The sequence below is a fragment of the Lissotriton vulgaris genome, chromosome 1_1 (genome assembly GCF_964263255.1).
Source record: "Lissotriton vulgaris chromosome 1_1, aLisVul1.2, whole genome shotgun sequence".
Lineage (NCBI taxonomy): Eukaryota > Metazoa > Chordata > Amphibia > Caudata > Salamandridae > Lissotriton > Lissotriton vulgaris.
Genome location: NC_141685.1, coordinates 149,141,938 through 149,163,246, shown reverse-complemented (window position 1 = coordinate 149,163,246; position 21,309 = coordinate 149,141,938). Strand labels below are relative to the sequence as shown.

Here is a 21,309-nt window from a genome sequence, read left to right as displayed (position 1 = left end):
CATATCCTGTCTCTGCGGAGAACCTGTCGAATCTCCTTCTTAATCTTTGAAATCTTCTGAGAAGGAAGATTCAAGGAGGCATCCCTCGTGTCGATGCGAAAGCCTAGAAAGATCATGCTCTGTTGGGGAACCAGGTCCGATTTCTGGACATTGAAGGTGAACCCCAGATTCTGTAATAGGGATATTGTAATCTGTAAATGAAGGAGAAGATGATCCCTGGATTGATCCATGAGCAGCATATCGTCCAGGTAAATTATTAGTCAAATACCCTTGGTGCGGAGATGTTCCACCACAAGACGAAGAAGCTTGGTAAAACACCAAGGAGCTGATGAGAGACCAAAGGGAATGGTTTTGAATTCGTAGGTTTGACCCTTCCACTGGAATTACAGGAACCTGCAATGGGGTGGGGGGGAATTTGAACTGACAGATACGCATCTTTGAGGTCTAACCGGACCAACCAATCGTTCTGGAGAAGAAGGTCCCTGAGCAGATGAATTCCCTCCATCTTGAAGCGCCGGTAAACTAACCACTCGTAGAAGGACATGAGATTGATAACCGGTCTGAAGCCTTTTTCTTTCTTTTCTACCACCATAATATTGCTTAAGAATCCGCACGGATGAAGATGGGAGAGAGTGATAGCACCTTTTGAAAGAAGATCTAGAACCTCGTGATCTATCAGATTGATCTCTGATTCTGAAAAAACCAAAGGGCGAGGATGAGCTGTTTGGATGGGGAACCCGTAGAACTCTATGTGAAACCCTTGAACTGTCTCTAACACCCAAGGAACTGACGTTAAATCCGCCCAGTTTGCTAGAAACAGAGAAATCCTGCCCCCAGGCGAACAGGAGAGCGGATTTTCAAGCTTACCATTGAATCCTCGTGCATTCTTGTTGCCACCACGGCATCTGCCTTGTCCCTTGCCTCCACGGGAAGGATAGAAGGTTCCTTGTCTGCCATCGTTCCATCCATTATTTCTTTTTGCCTGTGCTCTATTGGGACCTTGGTTTGATTGTCGACCGGAAGAGCGACCCCTGCCTCGCCCGGCCCCCCCAAAAACCTTATCCAGGGCAGAAAAGGTGGCTACAAACTTTCCTAGCTCCTTAACGAAGGGATCACCAAAGAGCATACCTTGAGCTACTGAACCTGCCTTGGAGGAAGACAGTTCTCCTAATTTGGAATCAATTTTCAAAAGTAGGGAACGGCGACGCTCGGCGGAGAGGGCACAATTGGCATTGCCCAAGAGACACATTGCCCTTTGCGCCCATCCCGCAATATCGACCGTCGGGAGAGGAAGGCATGACTCTCTGGACCGTTCCGCTAACTCAATGATTTTAGTTAGGGGTCCCACAACATCAAGAAGCTTGTCCTGACAAGCCCTCCAGGAACGATCTATCCCCTTTTTTGGATCCTTCATATATTTAGCAAAAAATGTGCAGATCTTAGGGTCCAACTCTGGGGTACTAGCAACGCCATTGGGAAAAGACGGTCTAGGGCATTCTGACCTAAGGCGGGATCTCACCTATTGAGAAAGAGGCTGCCTAATCTTTGCGGCAACATAATCCGCCGTCTTCTTATCAGGTACCCAATCAGAAATCCGAGGTCGAAAGATACAGGAAGGGTCAAACATATCCGCATGAACCTGAGCTCCATCACCAACATCAGAACAAGAAGAGCGTGGACACCAAGACCTGCCCGAATCAAACATATCGTCGGAGGAATTGTCATCATCTTTACCCTCTCCGTCTTTGGGAAACCCTTCATCAGGGTCCAAGTCTGGGGTGGACTCACCCAGAAAGAAGAGTTCTCCCAGTATATTTTTAGGTCCAGAGGGGGGAGAAGAAGATAAACTAAGCACAGGAAGTACCTCTGATTAGACCTATATTACTTTATCACAAGAATTTATCAAAAAACATTTTTATAAAAATGGATGCTATAGAAAGAGAAAAAGGCTTTTAGTTACTTTGAAGACATAATTTTATTATTTTCTTTTTATCTTTTTTGTTTTTTCAATTTGACTGTTTATACATAAATACAATTTATTTTGTCACATATAAACATAATCATAAATAACAAGCTTTCAAAAGAATATTTGTAAATTTCATAAAGTGCAGTTGAAGCGAAACACCCCTAACAACTTATCATATCCTATTACCATTCATTCTCTCATGCATACCTTACATACCTCTGCATTCACAACTTTTTATAAAAACAAATATAGACAGATGAACAAAACTTGACACAGGACCAAAGCAAAAGACTAACAGTTGGAAGGTGCCGTGTTTGACGTAAGGTTTGACATAAGACGTCACTAAGAACTAACAGTATGTTCTGGACTCCAGGAGTTCTTGCGCAAATCAAGACAAAAGCAGGGGGAATTCCCGGGCTGCTGGAGGCTTGGATTTGTTTAAAGAACACGTTGTACTTTCTAGGAATCCATGGGAGTAGCCTTGCCGTATTAGGACTGCATTGGCTATGACTAAATATGGACATGATTCTAATGCCTTTATAAGGATATGTTTTGTTATAAACACATAAGGGCATGAATCAGGAATATTTAATTCGGGCCCTAGATCGATTCACAACACCCACTCCACGTATTATGTCAATCATTACTAAAAATACTAAGCAATAGTAAACATATAACGATGCATGTGTTTTCCAACCCACCCCAAAATACATTGATTGCATTTAAAATGGTATATGGTATATACACGAAAAATGAGTATTATACTGTACGTTTCTTAAGCAGTTGTATCATTCAGATAATGCATATATAAATATCGGCTGAATGATTTGCGAGAATTACATTTATGAAATGGCTCAGAATACAGAAAAGAAGGTCGAGACCATTTCATCACATTTTTATACAATACTGTACATATGCTAGAGGCTGAGGTAAAATATTGTCTCTAGAGTTCCTAAAAATAGAAGCTCTGTTCTCCAAGAATAGTTCTACTTTAAGCAGAGTACCATGTGCCAAAAAAAAGGTAAATATTTTGGAAATGTAAAAATAATAATTTTGTTTTCAGGGGAAAAATAGTTCCAATTGTTTTCAGTAGTGTTGTTTATCAAAACTGAAGGCCGAACTCAGAGTTCAGGGAACGCTGTGTGCTTGTTGTTTTAAAAGTTATTCTCGTTGCTAGGAGAGAGCTTGTGAAAAATTAGTCTACAACAGTAGGTGAAAGTTTGACCAAGTCCGAAAAAGCTGAAATTGTACATATATGAGAGTGATTGCTATCATCGATGTCTGGATCAGTAATGCTCTCAGAAGGTTGTACCTGTGTGGTGCTGCGTTCATCTCATACTTCACCGCCACCTACTCGTAATGGTGAAGTCTCAACGAATGCCGTCATCAGAATAGGTAGCCGCTGGGGACAATACGTTGCATGAGTCATTACCGGACCGAGCAAAGTATCGATATCCATTGGTACTGCTGATGGTAGTGTAAGACAGATGTCCAACACGCATTCTTCGAAGCACAGGTAAGATGCAATCTTGCCAGATTGGTCTGAATGAAAGAAAGCAGGTTGCACTTAGATCTCTTAGCCGGGCTAATCCGAGCACTTTAGTGATTTGGTCCTGGTAGCGTATTGCTAAGATCGTTTCTTCCATTGTAGCTAGGGTTTTGTCTGTGGCTTGGCTTGCCATATCGGATCAGAAGGAGCAAAAATAAAATTCCTGCTACGAGTCCCAAAAGAAGAGGCAGGCCGCCAAATAATGAATGCACAAAATTCGGGAAGATGTTCAGGACTGCTTCAAATGGTGCTAATAGCCCTGAAAAATTGTCTTAAATACATGTGCGATGCCACTGGTATCAGACATGTTAAAAATCTGACCTAACACTTCTACGAAATGTACGTGGCAATTTGTTGATAATAGGGAGTGTATCTCTGCCGCTGTCCTTGCAACCTGCAGATCATACGTCTCCTTGGACGAGGTTAAAGGCACAGTTGTCTGTAAAAGAATAGACTTCATTCTGCTTAAAGTATCAATTCGAATAGAAGAGATATTCAGAGAAGGCCAAAGTGTTGCCTCCATGTCTGGATTGCTGATAGGATACAATACTTGCATACAGCAAATGACCCTGGATGTGACGGTTACGATATAGGCTTTTCCGAGCACCATGCCACAACAGCTGTGGTCACTTATTAGAACGTAACTGCAGTTGGAAAGCTGTCTGAAAAAAGGCTCTATCTGTGTTGCAGGAGTGCCGTGCAGATGACATGAAAGGTTATTCGATGAACCTTCGCAGGCTCCATGCAAGTTAATACCTTGACACATAAGTGTACCGCTTAGTGATTGTTTACAATTGTTACCTCTAAGGAATACCTCTTTATTTCTCCCACTCCAACATCAATGAGTGTAAGGTAATTTCCAGGTTGATTTGATGTATCCTTTACCCAACCTTTCATACAGGCCTGCTGGTATATATTTTTGGCAATACTTAAACTGGAAAGTTGTTATCGGAATTGTAATCATTCCGTGTATTATCCATTCAATGACAGGTCTCTCTGACATTGTCAATGGTAATCTCTCAAGTTTTTCAATGCTCAGAATCGTATAGTCTGCTCCTTTTTGTGCCAAACTGAATTGTTTATCAGTAAGGTTAAAGATAGAGAATAATGACGTTGTGTTGATTAGACGCCATGGCACGTAGCCTGAACGCAGGTTTTACAACGTCCAGCCTAGCTGTACAATAGAACGTAATTGGGACTGACCATATAGTAACATTAGCAAATCCTGCTCTATTATATCAATAGCAGATGATACAATACAATAAATCCTGGAGGACAGAGTCGTTAACCCATTGTCCACTACAGAAAGTGATTTTTCCAAATTTATACGATCAATTTCTCGTATTTTTTCTGCAGTTTCAATTTGCATTACTTTCCAAGCTTCGTTGTAAGCAGCGTATATACCGGCGTATATGAAACGTTTTTGACGCTGTTTGCGAGGTCCCATTATGAAATCTCGCAAGTCAGCACCGTCTTTAAGTAAAGTCAAGTGTTGCTTAATTTCTGGCAGTGTGGATTTCTGTAGCCATTCAAGGCAGAGTTTTCCTACACTATATGTTGTAATTATCCCTGGATGTTGTCTCTGGGAATATCTTGGGTCTGACCTGTTCTGTTTGAACCCCTGTGTTTTGTTCAGGAATCTATCTTGACAGTTATTAATGTCTGTGGGCCAGATCAACCATTTTTTCCAATCAGGATTTGTTCTGTTTTGGTGTAAAATATGGGATACGTCTCCCTCCATACCTGTAGTACTACTATCATCAGGTATGGTTGTTGGAATAGACGGTTTGTTTAAATCTTTAATCTTGGCTAAACCAAGACAGGTTGTCTGTTGAATGGTGTAATTCAGGAATATCATTTGTTCTGGGATCACGCAGGATCTAAATAATGCTTCTAGACCTTGTACCTGCCAGTCTTTTGTCCCCCAGATAGTTTTTGTTTCAATGTTATTTTTCCAAAATTCAAAACCAATTGTAGACATTTTATCATAAAATGTTTCATAATAAATCATTTTAGTATTTGTCAACATTGTTTTCATTCCTGTCTTATTTGTCATTTATAAAATAAAACGTTTCTGGATCACTGTTGTTAAACCCTGAGAAGTATGTGAATTTCTCAAAAAATGTTTTCGAGCTGCCCTTCGGCGGTGTTGGACAATGTTCCCATTGATTATAAGCATTTCTAGGTTGAGCAGATTTATGCAAATAGTGATGACCATAGTGGTTAAAACAGTACATTTCTTCATAGTTCGATGAACCCTGTAAATAATCATGTTCTGTAAATTTTGCTGACATTACTAAATCTGACATCATACTATTAATATCTTCCCAATCATCAGAGAAAGTACTTGGTGTCACAAAGTCACTTAAGGAAAACTTAAATTGATGAGGATATTTCAAGAGCTCAATCGGGCCATAGATGTCATACTCCATTTTGTCCCATGCTACCCCACCGGGTATTGGATTGGCTGTGATGTTTACTGGTGACAGTTCTCTTTTCTCGATGTGAGAGGATCTGTGAGGCTTTAGGACCAAGTTGATGTTCTGACTTGCTGTGTCCATTGTACTCTATTTTCCATCAATAAATCTACCCAAACATAAAACCATGATGAGCCAAAGGAGGAGGAAAAGTACACCTTACACAATCCAAAATTCAATCCATGGTGAAACCAGATATGTTTCTTTTAGTTGGTGAAAAAGTTCAGTTATTTTTTCTTTGAAAGTTTTTGTTGCTGGCATTTCTTCATGCTCCCTTGGATTATAAGAAAAGTCATCGAAGTTGACGAAGTAGCCAGATGCAGTTCTGTCAATTGTTGGAATTGTTTCCGGATTTTCATTTGTCTTTGCATTTTTTTTGTTTCATTAGCATAGTCTGAGGCTACATCATTGTAGACTGGTGTATCTTGACGAACTGTTGCAGTTTGGGTTTCAAGAGGCACAAGTTCCATGGCGTTGTTGCATAGTCCATTTTTGTTCACTGTAGGTTTATCAAAGGTGATTAGTGTCTCAGTTTGAACCTCTTGGATTGTAGCAAGATTTGGTCTTCTACTATTTCTTGGGAGTCCACTGGGCCTAATACTTATTATTGGCCACATGATTGTGGTTTTACCAGGTCGATGGATACAACTCTGTTCTCCTTTTTACCAGCAAGGGGCGGTAGTACTACTGATCTTGTTCCGCTGATTGCTAAGACAGGTACTGCTTTTCTGTAAGAAGGCCCAAATACCTTCTTCAACGCGATCTTTTTTCTGACTAAATCCCCAATCTTTGGAATTCAGACAGGTATTGCTGGGAGAGGTGGTTTCTCTTCAGTGGCTGTTGGCTTTAACTTTATGTTACTAAGACTTCTTCTTGTTTCATTTAAGTCCTGTAAAACAGCCAAACGATCTTTGATATCAAAGGTTTTTTCTTTCACCACTGAAGTCTGACAATCTAAGTCCTGGACTTTCATTCTAGTGCCGAACAATAGTTCGTAAGGAGTGATACCTTGTAGAGAATTTCTTGGCAGATTGTTAAGACTAAGTTGGACACTTATTAGATGTTTGACCCACCCATCACCCGAACCTAATACCCTCGCTGTTATAGATTGCTTTATGTCACGTTTTTAGGTCTCGCCTGTCGATGCGCATGCGCATCGAGCAAGGCGAGAGTATTGGGACTTATCCACTCTTTATCCACACTGCAAGGAATCGTGGCGATTCCTTGCAGTGCCCGTGACTTTTAAGCTCAATGCGCATGCGCATTGAGCTTAAAAGCGCGTGCACGTCCGTCTTTGTTTACCCGCTCCGCCCCCTCCCCTTCCCGCCGTGTCGCATTTCTCCTCCCCCCTCCCCTCTCTTCCCTCCGTCTTGTTTATTTTACCCGCTCCGCCCCCTCCCCTTCCCGCCGTGTCGCATTTCTCCTCCCCCCTCCCCTCTCTTCCCTCCGTCTCGTTCGCATTTTTTTGTGATGAATTCACATTACAAAATGTATACTATCATCTACACAGCTTTACACTTTCTACAAAATATCCTTAGACCTAACCCTAAAAGATCGATCGCTGCATCTTCAACACGTCCCTAAACAAACGTATCACACTACACCACAACAGCACGTTCTCTCATCATCCAACACGCCTTGCACAAAATCCCCGTCAGTTTGTTTTTTATAACCACACAGAAATCAGAATGCAAAATCTCTCGACAATTCATAAACATTCTAACAACTTCTTATGCCAACCACATAATAAGAAATGATAACACAATATTAACCCCGGTTGTACCCTTCCACAGCACATCAATGCACCCTCCCTGGAGAAGAGGACGTCTAGGACCCAAGTCGCAGCTCTCTGATGGACTCTCTTCCTCTATAATGTTCATGTTGTGTGATCCTGGGCATTTCGCGCTTTCTACATATGACACAGTTCCTCAAGCGCCTAAATATCAAAAGCACTAGAAACCGGCATCAATCCATAAAGCGCTGGTCGTCTGCTAAGGGGAAATTAGCCATTTTGTGCTGCCTGCAAACCCAATGTGTTGCGCTACAGAAGCATAGAAGTTTCCGTGGACATCACAGATACACCCTAAAGAAGCGCCCAAACGGTACATCGGAAGACACGTGTGCCCGGGTACTGTGTGACGCACACGCTGACGTCGACACCTGTAGACACCCTGCCACTGTTAGTATCGATTCCTAGCCTAGCATGCGAAGCATATTGCGAGGTTCCCCGCCCCCTTTCACCAGAAGCGTGTGGCATCCCTCGGTGTACAGCTCCTATTAACCCCTTGCTGCCTACGCCCCTCCTGTCTGCCATGACGTGGTTGTAGGCGCACCGTGTGTGCCCGGTATTTGCGTAACTTGCATGCCTGTAGGATCGGGCAGAGTAGGGCACGGGACCCAGGGGTGGGATGTATACGATCAGCCAGAGCTGAGGGCGCTGCTTACTCACCTGGGCAAGGGCCCCGCCTCTGGTCCTTGTGTGTTCCAGGGCCAGTCCCGTGCTGAGAGAATGAGTCCTTGCCTGTCTGCAGCCCCAGCCTCCCCTGCGACTGCCCAATCAGCAATCAGTGTGACTCACGCCTGCCAAGGCATGGATGTGAATCATCTCGCAGCTCTCACATAATCTCGCCGTCTGTAAGAGCAAGCATCTATCAATCACTCAAATCCACCCCCCCCCCCTACTGCCAATTAAATCTCCCAGCCCCACGCAGATTTGTTTGCGCCTGTCACACTTTCATTGTGAACGTTCCCTTTGTGACAACGCTACCCTGTTAGCAAAGTCAGAACCCTACTGCTGGCAAAGCACTTACTGTAATGCAATAGGTCTCGCACCATTAGAGTTAGTGCTTTTTTTTATTTTTATTCTTTAGCATTGGCTACAGGAAACAAAAATGCTAAAGATTTACAAAAAAAACCATAAACAATTCTAAAAGCACTAACTCTAATGCTGCGAGACCTATTGCATTTCCAATGCTTGTTTTTCTTCCCACTACCGCATTTCCCTTAGGATGGAAGGGACTAGAGTACCGCAATGCAATGCCCATGCTGGCCATGGCCTCTTTGTAATCTCGAGAGCTAAACGCAGGACCCTGGTCAGAATGTAGCATGCCGATTGCGTATATGCCGATAAAGACTCGCAAATCCTTTATAACAGTTCTGGCGTCAACCGAGTGCTAGTGTGTACATCTTAAGGGAATCTAGTCTTAATAATTATGGCATCGCTGATATCTTTCTGGACGTTTGCGTATAGATAGCCTTATGCTTTCTAATGGTGGTATCTGGGCTGGTTTCTGGTCCGGTTCACAACTGCGATCTCTATTGCAGTTGTGACAAGCCATTGCAAAGTTAAAAACATGCAGGCTCATCCCGGCCACCAGTATTCTGATTCTAATTCAATTAGGGATTTTAAGATCTCTTGGCGCCTCAGACCCTGTCCCATGTGTGCTTCTTGAATCAAGAAAGCCCTCCGGTTCGTGTTTGGAATGACTCTATCCCTCACTCCTGGGATTTGAGCATAAGGAACGGAGTTTGCATCAATTATGTATGTATTATTGAGTGGATAGCCTAGAGGTAATGCTGCATAGTCGCCTTTAACGAGGCTTTTACTGCCAGCCTGGTTTCTCCATCTATGTCTTTTTCAGAACGTTTTTTTGTGGCTACGGAAGCCGGTTGAACTGCTGCCGCTGAGGCTCTATCAGCCAATGAATTCCCTGCAAAGTGAACGCCATCACGTTGATGAATCAGTGTATGTATCACATGAGTCTTTTGTAGTTCTTTCTGTAAAAGAACTACTTGTTCCCAAAGCTTTTTATGTTTTATTGTGGCACCTGTGTCATCTTTGTAACCGTTCTTGATCCATGTCTGCATGTCATTATTGTAAGACCTGACGCAGAAATGCGAATCACACTATATTAGTGTTGGGAATTCGCGATCGGCATTTTCAAGCGCCATCTTTAAAGATTTTATTTCAGCTCGCTGAGCTGTACAGTTTATGAGTGATTCAGTTTTGGTGATCATTGGTCTAAATTTACCTCAGCGCCAGAGACCTTTAACAATCGTGCACGCGTGATAGTAAAGTTGTTTGTCCACAACGTAGTGTTGTGCAAATCTGTCCATGTAGATTACACAGGAATACTGTTCTCGAGGCAGAATTTCGATTGGCAGAGGATATTCCTGTTCATATTCTAGATGTTCTAGTTTTTTCATTTTCGGATCAAAATAGTGTTTCACGTCTTCTGCAGCAAGAGAATTTTCCCATTGTATCCATTTTGGATCTAATGCCACAGCATTTAGATTATTTTATTTTATTTTATTTAGAAAGTTTTATATAGCGCGAACGTGACCCTTGGGTATCAGAGCACTTGACAGCATATATAACAAGAGGTAGATTAGCAATACAGAGTACATATACATGAGGTAGATTAGACATACAGTTACATCTCGTTATCATAAAGGGAATGAGGTAGGTAGTTATAGTTCCCTATATTAGGTGTGACCTACGGCTACAATTCAACATAGCATTGCCCTACTGGACTGAGGTAGGTTAATTATGCTTTAAATAATAGTCGTATCACACTGGTATGAGGTAGATTCGGTTAGTACAACACCGTGATTACATAGTGCTAACTTTTCAACCTGCGTCTCTCCCCAATTTGGCATACATGTTATAACTGTTCTTCGATATCCTCTTAACTTGAATGCTAAGATCCTGTGTAGACCGTACTGCCTTGGCTTTGATTGTACGATCTGCTTCTAGTTCTCTCTGTGATCTAGCCTCTAGATCGTTACTGCCTACTAGACATTGTTTCTAGTTTCCATTCGATGCTCCTTGTAGGCCCTTTCAGCAGTGGTGGCGTTGAAGTCCGTACTTGACTATCCAAGGAATTTACTCATTAGGAAGCTCTTCGCTTCCTTTTTTAATGTAGTAGTGTTAGTAATTTTCCTGATATTTGGAGGGAGTGAGTTCCAGACTCTGGGGGCTGCCCCAGAGAACGCTCTGTCATAGGTTTTCTTCTTCCTGAATATGGGTGGCCTCAGCAGCAGCTCCTTGGCTGGCAGGTCTGCAAACTCCCGATATCTCGATCTTCTGGGCCAGGTAACTCGGTGTTTTGTAATGGATTGCTTTGTGGGTGATACATGCCATTTTAAATTGGATTCTGGCTTCATATGGAAGCCAGTTTAACGCTTTTAGGTGAGGTGAAATATGGTCGAATTTCCTCGAACCGGTGATGAGCCTTGCAGCTGCATTGAGGCATGCTTTTAGTGGTGCCGTGGACATTTTTGGTAGGCCTGCTAAGGTTGTACATCCGTATTCAATCCTTGAGATAACTAAGGATTGAGTAGCCAGTTTGAGGTCTGCCGACGAGATGAACGGTTTCACTTTCCTTAAGTGGTTCAAATGAAAGCGTGCACTTTTTGCCATTAGTCTGATGTGTGCTTTCATGTCTAGATTCTTATCCAAGGTGACTCCTAATGATTTGGCTGAGTCCACCAGTGTAGGGGTGCAGTTTAGTGCTGTGATCATTTTGGTCCACTCTATCGTCTCTGAGTTGTTCTTTGGTGGTGAGATTAATAGGAATTCAGTTTTTTGAGCATTCAGCTTCAGGTGATTACTGGTTAACCAATAAATTGTCTTTTTTAAGGCCTCATTGATTAGCTTGATGTCCTCTAGAGATGCTACTTTGATGTAAATCTGCGTGTCGTCCGCGTACATGTGATAGGATATGTTTGCGTCATGGAGGATTTCTGTCAGAGGTTCCACATATAGGTTAAAGAGTGAAGGAGATAAGGTAGATCCTTGAGGAACCCCGATCAAGTTTGGACAGGAGGGGGATAAAGATTGGTTGATCAAGAATCTTTGCGATCTGTTCTGAAGGAAGGATTCAAACCATTTCAGTACCAGTCCTGACATTCCCATCCTCTTGTGGAGCCTGTCCAGTAGTTTATCATGATTTACTGTGTCAAAAGCAGACGATAGGTCTAGAAGGACCAGTAGGCATGTTCTATTAAGATCAAGGCCTGTAAGGCGTCATCCGCAATATGTAGGATCGCTGTTTCCGTACTGTGTCCTGTTCTGAATCCTGATTGGCAGTTGTCCAATAGTCTGAAGTTTGTGATGTGTTGGCTTTGTTGATTTTGTACACATTTCTCGATTAGTTTGGCCAGTAATGGAATATTGGTAACTGGGCGAAAGTTATTAGGATCCGCTGGGTCCGCTGTTGGTTTCTTGATGATCGGTGTAACTTGGCCTGCTTTCAGGCATTCTGGAAGGATCCCTTGCGATAGTATATGTGGGCTTGTTAATGCCTCAAGGGCTGATTCTGCTGTTAAAAAAGATATGTTTCTCCCTTGGACTAGGGCTCTTTCTTTTGCTACAGCAGTTTGAACCGCAGTTAGAATTTTTTCAGTAGAACTGAATTTCAATTCCGCTTGTGTGTACAAATGTGATTTGTAAGCTATTGGTACCGTTTCTCCCTCATTAGAGGTCAGGTACGTGAATCAGCATCTTCCTGGGATGACTCGGATTACAAGGTTGCGTATGTTTTCGCGTGTTTGCAGTTTTGTTTTTGTTAACATGTCTGTTTGTAATGATCTTAAAATTTCTGTGTGTTTTTTAGTCCAATTACTTTGTTTGAAATCAGGTTTTATTAATTCGTAGAGAGGTTTAACCCTCTCTGCATAATTTAGAATGTATGTTCTTCCGAAATTCAGAAAACCTAGTATTGATTGTACGTTCGTCAGCGTTTTTGGAGCTTGGAGTACAGCACACTTCTCTAAGAAGTTGTCTGCTAGGCTTTTGCCTTCACTTGATAATTCTTATCCTAAAAACAGGACAGTTAGATGGGCAATTCGAGACTTCTTAAAGTTGAATTTGTACCCTTCAGCTGCGAACCCAAGTATAATGGTGTTCACTCTTTTCAAGTGAGTCTCCAGGTCGTCGTCTGTAAGATAGATGTCATCGACATATGACAATGCTTCATCATCATATATTTGTAGTAACTCTGTTACCCTGGCTGAGAATAATCCTGGGCTATTCTTGAATCCCTGTGGGAGTCGACAGAATTGTTTTTGAGACCCCATTGTTGAGAAAGCGGTCAAATACCTGCTTTCTGGTGCAATGTTTTGACAGAAGAATCCATTAGAGATGTCTAATGTCATTTTATATTTTTTGCTCACAATGTTATTCATTAGTGCTGCACTGTGTGAGTTTTGTACTGCAAATGTTTTGCAACATGAGTTAAGGTGTCTGTAGTCCAAAACTAGATGATATGAATCGTCTGGCTTGGAGACAGGAAACAAAGGATTGTTCATTTGCGAGGTGCATGTTTCAATCACCCCCTGATATTCAAGTTGATCTAAGATCTCCCTGACTTGTTTTTTAGCTTCTTGCTTAACAGGATACTGCCTTTGTGCAGTAGGTTGATTTTTTAACTGGATTTTATGGTGAGGAGAATCCTCACCCTATCCTACATGATTTTTATATAATGCAGGAGCTTGTGCCACTGCCCATTTTCTTGCCAATGTGTATTTTTATGAATTGGAATGTTATTTGAGAAGGCAGGCATAATTATTTCTTCGCCATGAGGGCACTCCCTGACAAACTCTGGTGGCCAGTCTTTCTCAGCTAACAGGATGTCATAGCCTTTCGAAAGGTTATCCCAAAAGAGACCCCTTACTTTCCTAGTTTTGTCCCCTCTATACGTAATGTTATTTCGTATAACTTATGGGGTTTGCTAACTCTGGTGTCTGCAGTTTCCACTTGAATGTATTCATTCGTGTTCACTGTCTCCAGAAGATTCATCAGGATCTTGCGAGCTATGGTCACTTCTGCTGCGCTGTATAGCTTTGTCTGGGCCCACTCTCCGTTTTTCAATTGTGTCCTCAGAATCCTCGGCATGTTTTATTTTAACACTAGCTACCTTCTTCTTTGGAAATTGTAATTTTATACTTTGATGAGCAGGTTCCTTGTCTTTGGACTTGACGTGCTCTTCTTTCTGTTCTGACCGTCCTCTTCTTTCAGATTTCTGTGAGGAAGTCTGAAAAGATTGAGAGGGACGTGTATCAGTGTCTTGATATCTGTCCGTTTTTTTCAAATTATCCCTATTCCTAAGGTTGTATCTTTTCTCAGAGGGCTCCCCCTGGGGAGACTTGCCTCCTCGTTCTATAGATCTATCTCTTCGTTGAGGAGACTTTCCTCTGGACTGGAATCGTTTTTCTCTGGGAGTGGATTGTTTATTACCCTCCCAACTCTTTTTTGGAGTGTTGAGATTATTTTTAATAAATCTTTTTTCAGGATTGTCAGTTAGTTGGGGTTTTACTGGTTTCCCACCCAAACTATCTCTACCTAATTCTTCATAGGATTTTTCTATGATTCTGGCTAGTTCAAATGGTTGTTCTGCTATATCTGTTTCTTTCAGTTTCTGGCGGATCGCCACAGATGCTGCTTCTCCTTTTATGTTGGCTAGTAGTATAGCCGAGACTTGCTTAAAGTCTTTCAGTAATTTCATACCTAGATTTAAAGCAGGCTCTGGACCGTATTCATTTTGAATTTGGCTTAGTACGTCTGGTATAACCGCCATAGACGGAACACCATGTGTCTTTGTGTAAATTGAAGCAAAGATTGTGCCCCAAGTGTCACAGTCCTCCACATGTGGTGCAATCCCCATTGGAAGGCAGATAGTCAGAATTCTGTGTTTCTCATAAGGTGTAGTATCAGGAAAAACTGCATCTATTTGAGTAATTTTCTGAGCTAACCAGAATGGAATCTGTTCCCGTTTTGCAGGAATTTTGCCAATCGCTGATTGTATATTTTGTGGAGTTATCTTATTTATGTTCCCCTGCTGAGGGGTGGTCTGTGGAATTTTTATTGCTGGTTGGACTGTTGAAGTCCGCATTACATATTGGACCAATTGTCTATGTATTTTAATTAGCAGTTTTAGCTGAGCTAAAAGCTCTCGGTCTGACATCTTTTCAATGTCAGGATGTGGTGTGTAGCTGGCTAGAACCGGCTACGTGGCTCCTGGTCTACCTAGTGGACCGAGCCTGGTGATGTGATGTTGATGTTTTAGGGCGCCATTAAACCAGAGCAGGTGCTCTTGGTAAGTTAGTGGGATTTCAACATCCTCGAAAGGAGCGTATTCATCTGGAGGTTCCTCTATTTTGTAATAGTGGAAGACTTGTGTTACAGCGTGTGCTGCTGGAAAGTATATTCATGGGCCTCTACCACGAATATGACTGTAACACCTCTCGATGATAGTCCATTTTCTATGAGTTTAATAGTTATGGTTCTTCTTACATTGACCGGAATGATTATAGCATTCGGGTCTTCATCTTGAAGACTTGTGTCCTCAGTTAATAGTTGAGTAAAGCAGCTTCTCTTTCTTATCACTTTCTGTCATTTTTTGTGACAAAGTTTTTTTTTTCTTTTATGCAGAACAAGTTTCAAGGGAAACCAAGATTAGGTGCACAATATTTTGGAACACTGTATCCTTCAACGTTGACTAAACCAAAAACGAATACATAGGATTCTCATCCTACTATGTTTCGGCGGATATTATCCTTTTACCCACTCCAGACGTCTATTGGAGTTTTTTATGGGAAAAAGGGGTCTGTGTGAGAAGCACGACTGAGTTACACTAGCGTCTTGCGTTAGATTATCGCCTTACCAAACGTTGGGCACCATGTAGTGTAGTTCCTATTTTCTCAATAGGCTCTGCGCATTGGAATAATATAGACAGCCGTTTAGACGTAGGACTGAGGTTATCTAGGTCTCTAGTGACTATATTAAAGTTAATTAATTTTGCCAGCTAGCTCAGAGGTCACTAGAAACTACACTACATGGCGCCCCACGTAGGCGCCATGTAGTGTAGTTCCTATTTTCCCAATAGGCTCTGCGCATTGGAATAATATAGACAGCAGTTTAGACGTAGGACTGAGGTTATCTAGGTCTCTACTGACTATATTAAACTTAATTAATTTGGCCAGCTAGCTCAGAGGTCACTATAAACTTTCTTGAGTGAACAAGAAGGTGTTAACTTCCCTGAATAGACAAGAAGGGATTCGTTTCTGACAACCGTATAAACATGACAACTTTGCTCCCTCAGAATAAGAGTGTATCTCCAGAGTCGTATGAAAACAATAGACAACTTTTTCACTCAGTCAATCGTGCATGCTTTAGTTTCACCAGAGTGCAGAGAAATAGAGAGACGGGAGTTTTCAATAAAAGTTGTTATTTATTGAGTAGTCTTCTTTCTCATGCAAGAGAAATGAATTGCCACAGTTGCAATACTTATCATAAAGTAAATTGCGTACAGTAAAAGGAGTATTATGAAATAATACTGTAAAAGCATTGATATGGTTTCTTAGCCATATGATACTTTAAAATGGTTAAAATATATACATACATAAAAACATTGACTAACGTACTCAACTGGTGCTTCTAATATACGCCTACCCCGGTGTACCTGACCTAAGCCTAATACGTGGGAAGAAGTAAGTGAGTAGCAGATTAAGTTAAGTTGGTTGTTTTGCCAAGAATCTGAATCAAGAATTCTCTTAAGGTTTTAGTTAGCTCCGTACCTTGGTTTTTAGAATGAAGGAGGTCTTGTATCTCTCTCTCAGGACTCGATCTCCCAGTAACCCGCAAGGGTGACTGGAAACACCGGAGCTGGATTTCTCGGCAGGAGAAAAGACAGCGTCTCTCTCAGTGCGTTAATGGGAGGGTCGGCTTCCTTCGGCTCTCGCATCAGCTCGGCTTCGGGCAAGTAGATAGCCGCTCTGCTCCAAACCACCACCGTGTATTTGCTTAAGGCAACGTTGGTATATTTATACCTGGAAGGTGGTGTGTTTGATGTAAGGTTTGACATAAGACGTCACTAATAACTAACAGTATGTTCTGGACTCCAGGAGTTCTTGCGCAAATCAAGACAAAAGCAGGGGGAATTGCCGGGCTGCCGGAGGCTTGGATTTGTTTAAAGAACACATTGTACTTTCTAGGAATCCATGGGAGTAGCCTTGCCGTATTAGTACTGCATTGGCTATGACTAAATATGGACATGATTCTTATGCCTTTATAAGGATATGTTTTGTTATAACCACATAAGGGCATGAATCAGGAATATTTAATTAGGGTCCTAGATCGATTCACAACATCAGAACCAGTCTTGAACACATGCGCAGACAATTTGTTAATGCTGTCCTTCAGAGGGGCAAGCGCCTGGGCAATGGCCGAAGAAAGGAGCTTGTCAACCTCTGCAGGAGTGCGTGCCTGGGGGGGCTGCACCTCAGCAGAGTGAGCTGATACATAGTCATGGTCAGAAGGTGACTGCATATTTAATGAAGGCCGGGCACCCATTAACAGATACACCCTACTAAATTATAAAAGGCTTCCCCCAACACGAGTGCCTCTAGAAACAGGTGAGTAACCAAAATGTTAGACTTCAATGTACTACAGAAGTGGCTGTGAAGACTTTCACATATATTCAAACTTTTTTTTTTTTTAATACAACCAGGCCACGCTTAATATTAAAGGGCAAAGCCCGTAAAATAGACCGCCATGCGGTGTCAGTGCTGGGCGGGAGGCAGAGCAACACAACAGATGAAGCACCAGAAGCCTCAGAGCGTCTATGGAAAGACAGCACCGCACGGCGCACTGGCTAAACAGAGACGCTCATGCCAAGCCTACCGCGTCAGCTACACAGCGGGAGAAACCCGCAAGCAATACAATATAAATAAAAGCTGTCACACAAGGAAACTGCCCCCGCAAGTCCCAAATACGCAGTTAAGAATATGCAAAGGGACTTAACTGAGGGCAGTAATGAAGAAAGAGGACGGACTTCGTCGAGGGAGCTGCTTTATGTATTCGGCTGGACTATGATTGGTGGACTGGCTCCCATGGTTAATGTTGTGCCTCATGGGATATGTAGTTGGCAGCCTGTGTTTTTTCTGTTTCTTCTAACTTGTTGTTAATAAAATGAAGAAAGAACATGCATAATCCTCGCCTCCGCTTCCTGACATAGAATTCAGGATTTCAACAAAATCCTTTAGAGATTAATAAGGATTTTCCATAACTTGCATCTACACTAGGAGTTTCTACTGGACTGAATCAGACACAATGACAGCGCCTGAGGCGGGAGAAGGATTGCATGCTTGGGGCAGTCCTAGAGGTCACCCAGAGTGGCCCTTTTGTAGAAGAAGTAAATGGGAATCCAGCCTCACTTTTTTTTATTTCTTTTTTATTAAGTAATGAAACAAACACGGTCAGTAAGTTACGTTCAGCTTGAGTCCGTTACATCACCAGGAATACATCCGAAATTTATACATTACTCACATTTATAGCAACAAGAAAAACAGTTTAGTCCATGTCTTCCGAGCCGGTCTGTGGGACATGAGGAGGCTCACATATGTTTCCCCTAAAGCCATTTCAGCTTGACCATACCTCTCCCCATTTGCGGGGGCATCCTTTCGCTGTATATACAGTCTTTTCTTGCAGCATGCACCAATCCATGTTGCTTTGCCAGTCTGTCAGTTTTGGTGGATTGGGGGCTCCCCACAGTCTAGCAATGTTTCTCTTCGCCACCATCTGCCCAAGTGTCACCCAGATTTTCCCCTTTGGAGGCAGGTCCGTGGGCTCCCAAATATTCAGGAGAAATCTCTTAGCCTCCAAACGGATCTCTACTTCCCATACCTCCCGCATGCACTGCACCACTCTTCTCCAGTATCTTTGCACATTCGGATAGTCCCACAGTAAATGGAAGAAGGTGCCTGTCCCTCCACATCCCCTTCTGCAGAGCCCTTCTCCTCCCCTCCCCATCGCTTGTAGGCTAGTACATGAGATATACACTCTGTGAAGAATTTTCAGTTGGATTAATCGCAATCGGGCCGAAATCGCCACCTCCCTAAAGGAAGCAAGAGCATACATCCATTCTTCCTCATCTATCTCTAGCCCGTCAGCAACCCATTTCTCTTTTAGGGGAAGGAGCGTGTCGGGGGGTTGTTGATTAGCTTTTTGTATGTGAGAGAGATGGCGTGGTCTGTAATGTGTCCATCCAAAAATCTGCGTTCGAGTGGGGAGGTCTGAGGCAGTGTAGTCTCTGGTGGAATGTTCGCCTGCAGAGAATGTCGCACTTGCATGTATCTGAAGTGTTCGGTCTGAGCTAGGTCGTATGTGTCCTGCAAGTGGGCAAACGTGGGGATTCGTTTAGGGCCCCAGATGTCTCTGATTTGTGAGATTCCTATCAGGTCCCAGTTACGGAACCCCTTGGTGTGCCCCAAGTTGCCAAGTTTTTCGGAGGCCCATAGTGGAGTTGACATAGTAAGGACATCTGACCACCCTAGTTTCCGCTGAGCAATGTGCCATATCTGTACTGAGTGTTTAGTTGGTCCTGTGAGTTGGTGTTTATCCGGCTTGGAGTAGAGTGCAACCTCATAATTCCCCCCAGGAAGTAGCCAACTGTCCATCCCGTACCCGGGGTCGTTCCCGTCACTGTATGTACCTTGGTTGATCGCTGAGAGGTGTGCGGCCCAGTAATATTTGTGGATGTCAGGGAGGGCGATTCCACCGTCGTACCACCCCAGTGTGAGTTTGCGCAATGCGATTCTAGGCGCCCCTGCTCAAAGGAGGTCACGCTGCGCCGCTTCAACTGCTGCAAAATACGAGTTGGGTACTAGGTCTGGGTAGTTCTGTAAAGCGTAGAGAAATCTTGGCATCGCCATCATTTTAAAAAGGGCCGCTCGGCCCAGCAATGACAATGGAAGTTGCCGCCAGGATTTAACGTCGCGTTGGAGCCGTCTTAGAGGTGGCAGGAGATTTCTTTCGTACAGTAGAGTCTTGTCTGTGGAGACAAAGACTCCTAGATATTTGACGCCGTCCTCCACCATTGTTATGGGACAAGTGGCAGGGAGCCTCGGGGGGGTCCCCGGGGAGTACGTAAAGGTGGGATTTGCTCCAGTTTATCCGAAATCAGGAGTTTCGTCCGAAAATCGTGAAGATATCAAGCACCGCCATGACAGAGCTACGCGGTCTGGAGTGGTACAGAAGGATATTGTCGGTGTATAGGGAGATCTTGTCCTTCCATCCCTCCGTCCATGCTATCCCTTTGAGGTAGACATCCTGCCTTATCCAGGCCGCGAGCGGTTCAAGGGAAAGCGCGAAGAGGAGGGGAGAGAGAGGGCAGCCCTGTCTAGTCCCTCTCTCAAGGGTGAAGACCTCGGACGCCTTACCATTTACCACCACCTGGGCCAGCGGTTCAGTGTAAAGGAGACGGATCCAGGATATAAAATTCGGCCCTAAGCCCAATTTATGAAAAACTGCGATCATGTAGGGCCACTCTAGGGTGTCAAATGCCATAGTGGCGTCAAGAGAGACCACCACTGCATCTTCTTGCAACCTATGTCGTTGCCCGAGTACCCCATTAAGACGTCGAATGTTGAGTGCGGTTTTGCGGTGGGGCATGAACCCTGATTGATCCGGATGGACCAGGGTAGGCAGGACCGATTGAAGTCGATTTGCCAGTGTTTTGGCCAAAAGTTTGGGCTCCGCGTTGAGCAGCGAGATTGGTCTATATGAGGCACAGGACTCTCTAGGTTTCCCCTCTTTAGGTATTGCCGCTATAGTTGCTAGGCGTTGGTCTCGTTTCAACAGTCCCGCCTCTTTACTTTTTTTGAACATGTGTTTTAGGTGGTTACTGAGGGCATCCGGCTTTAGCTTGTAGAGCTCTATTGGGAGGCCGTTGGGTCCCAGGGCTTTTCCCGGGCGGAGGTCGGCTATAGCGCGTTGAAGCTCAGTGACCTCGAGTGGGCTCTGAAGGGTTTCTCCGTCTTCCTCCGACAGACAAGGCAGTCGGATATCTGTAAGGAGGGCTACCGAGTCCTCCTCTGGGCGGTCGGACTCCCGGCTGTAAACCTGTTTATAGTGTCGTGCAAATTCGGCCACTATCTCCCAGGGTTCAGTTACAACAGTCCCTGAGGCCGTTTGTATTTCTGGCACTACTTTATTGGCCTGTTGTTTTTTATCGAGCCATGCTATAAGTTTCCCAGCTTTGTCGCCCTGGTCATATAGCCTTCCCATCTTATGTATGGCTGCTGTTTTAGCTTCCTGTGTAACTAGTTCCCTATATTCCGTTGTTTTTAGCTGCAGTCGATGTTGTACGTCAGTCGCCCCAGATAACGCGCTTCCCTCTCTAACACCGCCAGATCTGCTTCCACTGCGGCAACCTGCTTTTCTTTATCTTTTCGCTTACCTGCGATGGCCGACAACGCCTCCCCCCTGATCACGGTTTTAAAGGCCTCCCACAGGGTGACTGGGGAGTCCACCGACC

The 21,309-nt window shown here is 43.5% G+C and overlaps 1 pseudogene; it reads right to left on the bottom strand.

Moving 5' to 3' along the window:
- Positions 1-383: 383 nt before the first annotated feature.
- On the bottom strand, positions 384-21,059 carry LOC147737880 (uncharacterized; annotated as a pseudogene).
- Positions 21,060-21,309: the final 250 nt, after the last annotated feature.